This window comes from Podarcis melisellensis (genome assembly GCF_964234715.1).
Source record: "Podarcis melisellensis genome assembly, chromosome: 3".
NCBI lineage: Eukaryota > Metazoa > Chordata > Lepidosauria > Squamata > Lacertidae > Podarcis > Podarcis melisellensis.
Genome location: NC_138530.1, coordinates 36,568,187 through 36,577,910, shown reverse-complemented (window position 1 = coordinate 36,577,910; position 9,724 = coordinate 36,568,187).

The window sequence follows — 9,724 nt, the reverse complement described above, 5'->3', positions numbered from 1 at the left end:
ACTTGCTTGCTCTGCAGGAATGTTGGGATTGCAAACACACACTCCTTTGGGGTGGGTGTGTCTGCTCTCACCTGTGAAAACAGCACCTGGTTCTAGGTGGCAAGACTGTTTGGGCTCCTGCTTAGGCATTGCTGCCTTTGGCTCCACCTCCCCTCTCAGCTGTTCCAAGCCCCTGCCCCAAGCCCCCAGAGAGGCTGTCTACCACACAAGAAAGTCAGGGAGGAGAGCTGGCATTTCTACTCCCTCTTCCCAAGTGATTCAGGTCAGGGGGAAAGGGGTGACCCACTCTTCTCACTGGAGAGCCAGTGTGGTGTAGTGGTTAGGAGTGGTAGACTTGTAATCTGATGAACCGGGTTCTCATCTCTACTCCTCCACATGCAGCTGCTGGGTGACCTTGGGCCAGTCACACTTCTCTGAAGTCTCTCAGCCCCACTCACCTTACAGAGTGTTTGTTGTGGGGGAGGAAGGGAAAGGAGAATGTTAGCCACTTTGAGACTCCTTAGGTCATTCAACTAAGTCCCGCGGGCTGGATACGGCCCACTGGGCTCGTTAACCCGGCCCGTGAACCTTGCGGACCCTACCGCCCACTCAGTCAGTCCCTGCACTAAACAGGCGTGGCGCAGAGGCCTCGCCATGCGGAGACTGACTTCCCCGATGCAGCACGGCTTCTGATTGGCTGCAGGAAGCTCCTGCAGCCAATCAAAAGCTGCAGTTGCCTCTGGGTGGCCAAGCAGGAGGAAGCAGCCGAGTGGGAAGGAAGCAGCAGTGGCATGGGCTCTGTGCCCCGCTGAGACAGAGGATGCCAAAGCTGCTGAAGACGAGGCAGCGTTGGCAGCTGTGGCGTGAGTGGCATAGGAGGGGGGCTTTTGGGAGGGGGTGCTTTCGGGAGGCGGTGGGTCTGGCCCCCAAGGTCCTAGGGACAGTGGACTGGCCCCCTCCTGGAAAAGTTTGCTGACCCCTGCCTTAGGGAAGTGATAAAGCGAGCTATCAAATCCAAACTCTTCTCCTCCTCCTCCAAGTCAGGTTCCCACCATTCAGCTGCTCCTCCTTCTACGTCCTGTATTAGAGCCTGCCAAACCAATAATGACAGTGCGGCAGGACTCATGACACATAGGTGTGATTTGATTGTAACATCCAGTTCCAGTTTGCAATCTTATTGTTGTCCTCTGAACTAGTGGCAGTTTCCAAACAGCCTTCAGGGGCAGCCCCACTTAAAAAACATTGCAGTTATCTAATTGGCTCCTCTGTGCCATTTTCTAAACTGCCTTCCTGAGACTCTGTAAGACTGTGTGTGTGTGTGTGTGTGTGTGTTTGCATTGTTCTGGTGTTTTTCTCTGCTGGTGGTCTAGTAACAGCAGCTTGGTAATGGTGGGGTAAATAGCGTATTTTTCGCTCTATAACACGCACCAGACCATAACACACACGTAGTTTTTAGAGGAGGAAAACAAGAAAAAAAATATTCTAAACGAAATAGTGGATATATGATTTTTGTGGTTCATGCTGTGGCCACAGACATGTGATCTGACAGTGAGTTTGGAGTAGCCCAATGCAAAAATCCTGAGGATCCATGTGGATCCATGCTTTGTAACCACGGAGGAGGGAAGGAAGGGGAACCATGGATCCTCTGCTCACGACTGCAGCAGATCCCCCCTGCCACCCACAGACATTCGCTCCATAACATGCACAGACATTTCCCCTTACTTTCTAGGAGAAAAAAGTGAGTGTTATGGTGCAAAAAATACGGTACTTTCTGCCAGCTGTAATACTCCAATCAAAATCAGAGCTCCCTGTGACTGGTTACTTTAAAATGATGGAGAGAGGAGGGTCCTCATCAGGACATCTAATAACCGCTATTCTGCGTCATGTCTTTTCATCTCTGAAAAAAGGTTTGGGTGTGTGTGTGTGCATAAGATAATTTCAATAATGTGTTTTGCAAGAAAAAAACTGAGAAATCATGACATGTCACCTGTCTTGCAAAATAGTATATTTTCGCTTACTGACATCAAACTGGCAAATACAGAGAGAGTATCTCAGAGATATTTTAATTTAGTTAAGCCTTGTTAGGGGAGGATTGCAACACAACACATTTATTTTCCCTGCAAAGAGTGCAGACCTCAAATACTTGCACACACGGATGGGATTTTTAAAGCACATGTCACCTTAGTACGAGTAAACATGATACACGGAGAAAGCTTATATAGGCTTTTTTTATAGCTCTCCACATCAATGGGAAACACACCTTACATAAGCTGTGTCACCAAGCCAGCAGTCTTCTGACCCCCTTGTCCTTTCCATTTGTTTTCCTTCTCAGTGACATTGTGTGTTCAGCAAATAGTTGTGCTGTTGACCAAGAGCTGGCTCAAGACCTTTTGCTGTTCAAGCCAAGGACGAGATGATGCCCCTTTCAGTTTCAGACTTAGAAGCTGACTAGGTCACATGACACACACAGTTGGGGATGGGCAGATCTGTCCATTTTGGTTTCTTTCAGTTTCTATTTTTTTCATCTCCAATTCAGTTCTCCACATAAAGGCAGCCACTAGCAATGCATGTATTTATTCTTTTAAAAGTCCACTTGAAAATTCATTAGCACTTCAGTGTAAATTTCACCTAATAGGCATATTTTTGCAGTGCAATCTCCCCTAAAATAATGCATTTTTATATGCTATTTTAAGCCATGTATATATTTTTTATGGATGCTTTATCCCAGTTTGTGCATTTTTGTTCACATTGCTTGGCTGGAGTACTCCATGTTGTGCGGATGCCTGTTTGATCGTCTTCCAAAGCTGCTACTCTATTCCGAACTTAAAAATGGAAAGCGTAATGCTGGTGGTCAACAAAAGAGGTTTAAAGACTGTCCCAAGGCAAATCTAAAAAAATGTAGGATAAACACTGACAACTGGGAAACACTGGCCTGCGACTGCTCCAGTTGGAGAACAGCCTTTACCAGTGGTGTCATGGGCTTTGAAGACACTCAAACTCAGGACACAAGGGAGAAATGTGCTAGGAGGAAGGCATGCTTGGCAAATCCACACCGTGATCAGCTCCCACCCAGAAACCAATGTCCCCACTGTTGAAGGATGTGTGGGTCCAGAATTGGCCTCCACAGCCACTTACAGACTCATTGTTAAAGCCGTGTTTATGGAAGACAATCTTACTCGGCTACTAGCGATTGCCAAAGAAGAAGAAGAGTTAGGTAGGTAACTGAATTAGGTAGCTGAATTAAAATCGTCCCCATCCCCTTTGACATGTTGATTGAGAAATTAGGAAGAGCTATAACTCAGTGGTAGAACATCTGCTTAGCATGCATAAAGTCCCAGGTTCAACCCTCAGTATCTCAAAGTTGGGCTGGGAATGTCCTCTGCCTAGAACCCCAGACAGAGTCTGTCTCAATATAAGGCTGCTTCCTATATGCCTAAAATGGCAGCCTCCAATCTGTGACACTTTGGTCACACCCACACCATGCATTTAAGGCACATCTAAAGCACACCTCCCCCAAAAAACCCTGGGAACTGTTCTACCACAGAGCTCTAGTTCCCAGGAACCTTTGAGAACAGCTTTAAATGCCTGGTGCAGATGTGGCAATACATTGGTTGCGATGTAGGATGTTTGAATTGTGACTCCAGGCCACACATTAGCTACACAATGCTCAATAGAACACAAGAAAAAAGAAGTCCAGTTCTTCTATGGGCTGATAGGGCTCTGTACCAGAATTGTGTGGCATTTCCCCAAACTGTCACTTCCTGCTGTGACTGAAGTGTTGCAAACGGTTGTCGTCATTTGTTTTTTTTAAACCCACTTCCTGGCACAAAGAAAATGAACGCAAAAGGGGAAAGTGTTCATTACTGAGTTCCAGCACCTGTTTTTCTAGAAAAATTGCTCTGCACATACCCCACAAGAAACGTGAGCACTATAGTTTACCCCTCGCAGAGCTATATTTCCCAGCAGCCTCAACACACTTCACTTTCAGGGGTTCATGAGACAGGGGGCTTGAAATGTACTTTAAATATATGGTGTGCACACAGCCTGAAGCTATAGGCAATGAAGTAAGATTAGTGTGCACGTGCAAAGGGATGTAACCAGTTCTCAGATACCTATAATTTCCTCTGATCCTGACTCATTATAACACATACTCTTTGACTGTCACGGCTTTTAGGTTTTTAAATAGAAAAGAAATTTACAGAACAATCCGATAGCCCTACTGAGTTCAGTGGAATTTATTCCCCAATATAGCACCACCAGCCCTAGTTACAGATTCTTTCAAAATATGTAGGGGATGGTTTTTGCTGTCTTTCAAAATTTTGGAACAGGACAGGGGAAATGGATTAAAATCTTCATCTCACTCTTCACTTGCAAATCTATGCCTTCCTGCTCAACCTCTGGTTTTGGCCAAAAGACAGGAGGAAAAGCCTCTGAGGCTGACAGAGATTGTTTATTTTAAATGTTTGTTATTTTAGAAACCAAAGCTAGGGTTGAAATAGCTAATTAAAAGCCTTCCCTCTAAATGTGACAGCCCCAGATTGTTGGTTGAGGGGGGGGGGAGATATAAAAGGAACATTCTTGGATGCCAAGATCCAAGTTTGGAGGAGGTACTCTTTGGTGTGGGAACCCCAGCAGAGATTTAAAATCAGAGAATAGGCAGCAAAGTGCAGAAATATAGGCTTTAAAATATGTCCCTCCAAGTGAGTTCCAAAATGTCCCCTTAAAAGGTTCCTTTCCACGATATAGGGAAAAGACCAAATGTTTGGTAAGTCAAAAATGGTTTCTGAATATGCATTGTTGTTCTAAATCAGTTTGATTTTTGTTAAAATGAACAGCAGTATGCAATCATTTTTTAATAAATAGAACACATTTTAATATGATGCACCCCCTTTCATACTAACCCAACCGCAATGCCTACTTGTATTTCTGCAAGTCTGCAGTTCAGCAGCAGCAGCAGCAGGAAGTCCCGGGTTCAAATCATTTTGTAAAAATGAAAGGCATTTGCAACCTTCTTCCGTGTTAAGGATGTTGGGGAAAGGAGGTGTGATGTCATGCTGCTAGTTTTGAGATTCTAGTGCCTCAAAGACGCCTTATGTAACATGAAATGAGGAAGGTGATGTAAGAACATGAATGCCAACATTCTCGTGCTGTGTGATTTCACTGGGAACTTTAACTGACTTCTCTGAGGTAATAGGTAGATCTTTTGTTTTCAGCAAAAATGCCTTTTTAAAAAAAAATCTTCCTCCACTCCATGCTACCACTACACATTCATTTCACTTTGAGCTTGCAAGCTGATGAAATCTCTTAAACCAAACCAACCACGTTTCTTCTGAGCACCATTTTATCAGTCCTTGTCTCTTTTCAGGCATTTTGTTCAGACAGCGATTTTTGTCAACACCTACACATTTCTCAATGTTTCCCGGAAACGTTGAGAAATGTGCTTTCGTTCATATGATTGCTTACTATTTTAAACCGAGTGCCCTTTTCTGAGCCTGCATGCACACCATACATAAGAACCATACATTTAAAGCGTATGAGTCCCCGCACCCCAGAATCCTGGAAATTGTAGTTTATTAAGGGTGCTGGGCATTGTAACCCTGTGAGAAGTAAACTGCAGTTCTCAGGATCCTTTTGGGGAAGTCATGTGCATCCATTGTGCTTTAAATGTAGGGTGTATAAGCAGCCTGATAGTTGTAACATTGTTAGCAGGGCATTTTTCCCCAGCCAGAACTCAGTTCCGGCACCTCTCAAGTGGGCACCATTGCTTTTCTAAGAGAACGAGGGAGGTATTCATGCCGAGTTCCAGCACCTCTTTTTCTAGAAAAATAGCACTGATTGTTAGTGACATATCACTGAGGCCAACTCCTGTTGGGGGCAGTTAGCAGTCATAGTTAACAGAACTGAGATGAACAAATGTTTGTACACCATCTGATTTAATGGGATATGATGATAACTGAATTCCACAGACATTGTATGTAAATTCCAAAATGTCTCCTTCTCATGATGATTCATGGCGTACTGCCAATGGTAATCCTATTACAGTATTGTGTTGCAGGAGGAGGTGAAACTCCTTTGTTGTATTCTTCTGGGAGCATATACACAACTGCATGTGCTATTGCCTTTACTGTGTGTGGGGGAGCCCTTGTGTTGAGCAATTTATCCCTTCCACTGTTCCATCCCATTGTAATAAGGACCAAATTTACCTGTTTTAATAAGGACCATGAAGGGATTGGGGTTCTCACGTTTTAATGCAGAGATGTTCAGGTTTATGAACGATTTGGAGAACACACACACCAGTTATTAAGATATAATTATAGATTACTAAATCCTCTCTCTCTCTCTCTCTCTCTCTCTCTCTCTCTCTCTCTCTCTCTCTCTCTCTCATATCATGTTTTCCGCCACTGAGCTATAGTCCTGTGGAAATACACATGTAGCCATAATCCAGTACAGACTTAGACACGGTTCAACTCATGGAAATAAATGGACTTAAGCTTTTGAATTATGGTGCTGGAGGAGACTCTTAAGAGTCCCATGGACTGCAAGAAGATCAAACCTATCTATTCTTAAGGAAATCAGCACTGAGTGCTCACTGGAAGGACAGATCCTGAAGCTGAGGCTCCAATACTTTGGCCACCTCATGAGAAGAGAAAACTCCCTGGAAAAGACCCTGATGTTGGGAAAAATTGGGAGCACAAGGAGAAGGGGACGAGAGAGGATGAGATGGTTGGACAGTGTTCTTGAAGCTGCTAACATGGGTTTGACCATACTGCAGGAGGCAATGGAAGACAGGAGTGCCTGGTGTACTCTGGTCCATGGGGTCACGAAGAGCTGGGCACGACTAAATGACTAAACAACAACAAGAACAAAGCATGCCTTGCCTCAAACTGCAAGAGTGTCAGCTGTCTAAACAAATCACCCACCCACCCACACATCTTTTAATTCTCAACATGTTTCAGACACAAACACAAGCCAGTCTTAAGCCACTGTCTCTCTTAAGATAGCAAATGGTTCTGTGGTCTGAGCAGTTGCATTGCCTTGAGTTGATTGCAGTCTGGAAATATAAGGCAGATGGATTACTCTTGAATGGCGAGTAGCTCTAACTGCCTTCCTTTACAAGTGAGTTTTTTTGTTAAAACATGCTGGGAATCAAAATATACTTCTTTGTCTATGCAGCTGGTGCTCTTGCAGATTTGAGGCGACCTTTTTAAAATCTCTGCTTGCTGCTTCAGACTTATTTATTTCTGAAATAAATATGGACTGAAATAACACTTTTAGTGTCTTATGCACACTTAACTGTGCTGGATTTTGGCTAATGTATTTTCAACCAGAATATGGGATTTTTTTATTTTTTTTATTTATGTGTAACTATTTGTGAAACATGGTTCTCCACACATCCCTCAGGTTACAAGATAATATCCATTGTGCTTATCAGCTAATTTATATATAATTTTAATCAGGGCACATATGTGCTAGCACAACTGATATACTTGAGATGGTATTCTACTGCCTGATTTTTGTTTACTCATTTATCTGAAAGGTGTTAGCGCTTTTGGAGCGTATCACTTCCTTCATTTGGAAAACACCTTTCAGGAGGTAGGACATAATAGTCACACCTCCCAACCAGCCAATCAGAATTCTTTCATTTATACAGCATAGTTGTGAGCACCATTGCACATTGTGAATGCATAAATTTTATCAAGACTATGGAAAGGTGTTTGCTTTTTTTTCTGTCTAAGATAGCATATCTTGCAGGCCTATGAGCTGCTGAGCTCTAACTAATGGACTCTTAGAACTATGGCAGGTCTGTAGATTTAGCACTACACTATACTATGCTGTGGTCTAAACCACAGAGCCTAGGGCTTGCCGATCAGAAGGGTTTGAATCCCCGCGATGGGGTGAGCTCCCGTTGCTCGGTCCCTGCTCCTGCCAACCTAGCAGTTCGAAAGCACATCAAAGTGCAAGTAGATAAATAGGTACCACTCTGGTGGGAAGGTAAACAGCATTTCCATCATAGCTGTCAACTTACAGATTTGAAAATAAGGGACCAGCAGCCAAAATAAGGGACCTGCAGCCTCACCTGTTCCAGGCACCCCAGTCTTCCTGTCCTCCTGCAGTCTGGTCAAACTCATGCTGGGTAGCTTCAAAAACACTGTCCAACCAACTTTGTTCAACTGAATAGAATCTGAATCACATGCACCACAAGGCCTATGCAGCCTCAACTTAAGATGGCTCCCCGGCCTGGCTTTGCACTGCAAAGTTTGCAGCAGCACGTGCAACAAAATGGCACCCAGCATTCAAAAACCCCCTCAGCTTGCATTAACTAGCCACACACAAGACATGCAAGCTCCACCCCCCAGTCGTTCTTAGACTTCTTATTGGGTGAGCAACACAGCCAAGCAACACAGTTGGAGCCTCCCTTCTCCCTGGCCGGCAGGGAGGGAGGGAGAGGAGCTGCTTCCTTTGAAATTTAAGGGACATCATGATTTCATCATGACAGCTATGATTTCCGTGCACTGCTCTGGTTTGCCAGAAGCGACTTAGTCATGCTGGCCACATGACACGGAAGCTGTCTGCGGACAAACGCCGGCTCCCTCGGCCTGTAAAGCAAAATGAGCGCCGCAACCCCAGAGTTATTTGCAACTGGACCTAATGGTCAGGGGTCCCTTTACCTTTACCTTTATACTGAAGCCCATGGCCAGAAATGTTTTGGTGAAGAGGTCTAAGGATAAACTATGTGTAGGGTGCACATCATGAGTTAATGAGTTAATGTGAAACAGCAAAAAAAACCAGATACAGATACAGATATGTTTATAGTTGCTAACGTATTATTTAATTAGACTTTAAAACAGAGAAGGGAATGTTGGAATCTGCTCAAGCAATGAGGCTATGTCAGGTTTAGCCATCACATCCCTTCACAATTCAAATTAGCATGCTCTAGGACTTCAACAATAATGATTGTAACCAACAAGTGAGACCATGGTTTCCTAATACATCAGTTCCAGGCAAGTATCTTGCCAACAAAAGATTGGTTTGGGTAGCTGTAGCTTCTCAAGAGAACTCTCCTTATTACTGTGATTGTGACATTGGTTTCCTCACACTGGTACAAGGCCAGGCTCTGTAGTCGTTTATAGATCTACCAGTTGAGACAGACCTGCTTGGATTGCAAGAACCAAGAATCTCAAAACTATTCTGTAACACAGGGATGAGGAGCCCATGGCATGGCCCTCTAGAAGTTCTGTCTAATTAATTTTTATTAGGACCCTCTAGATGTTGTTGGATTATGATTACCAAGATCCCTGAATATTGGCCATTCTGGCTGACGCCGGTGGGAGCTGGGAGTCCAACAACATCCAGAGAGCTGCCGGTTCCCCATCTCTTGGTGAAATATTTGAAGTACCGTATTTTTCGCTCTATAACACGCACCCGACCATAACACGCACGTAGTTTTTAGAGGAGGAAAATCCGTAGGCATGCCACCCGTAGGCATTCCCTCCATAACACGCACAGACATTTCCCCTTACTTTTTAGGAGGAAAAAAGTGAGTGTTATGGTGCAAAAAATACGGTAAATGTTACACCTGCAAGAAATATGCCATACCCACTATTCCCCACCTGTGAAGCACAATAGGAATAGTGAGCCCAGCGGCGTAGCGTGGGTTGTCAGCACCCGGGGCAAGGCAAGTAATTTGCGCCCCCTAACCCGGGGCAAGGCAAGTAATTTGTGCCCCCTAACCCAGGGCAAGGCA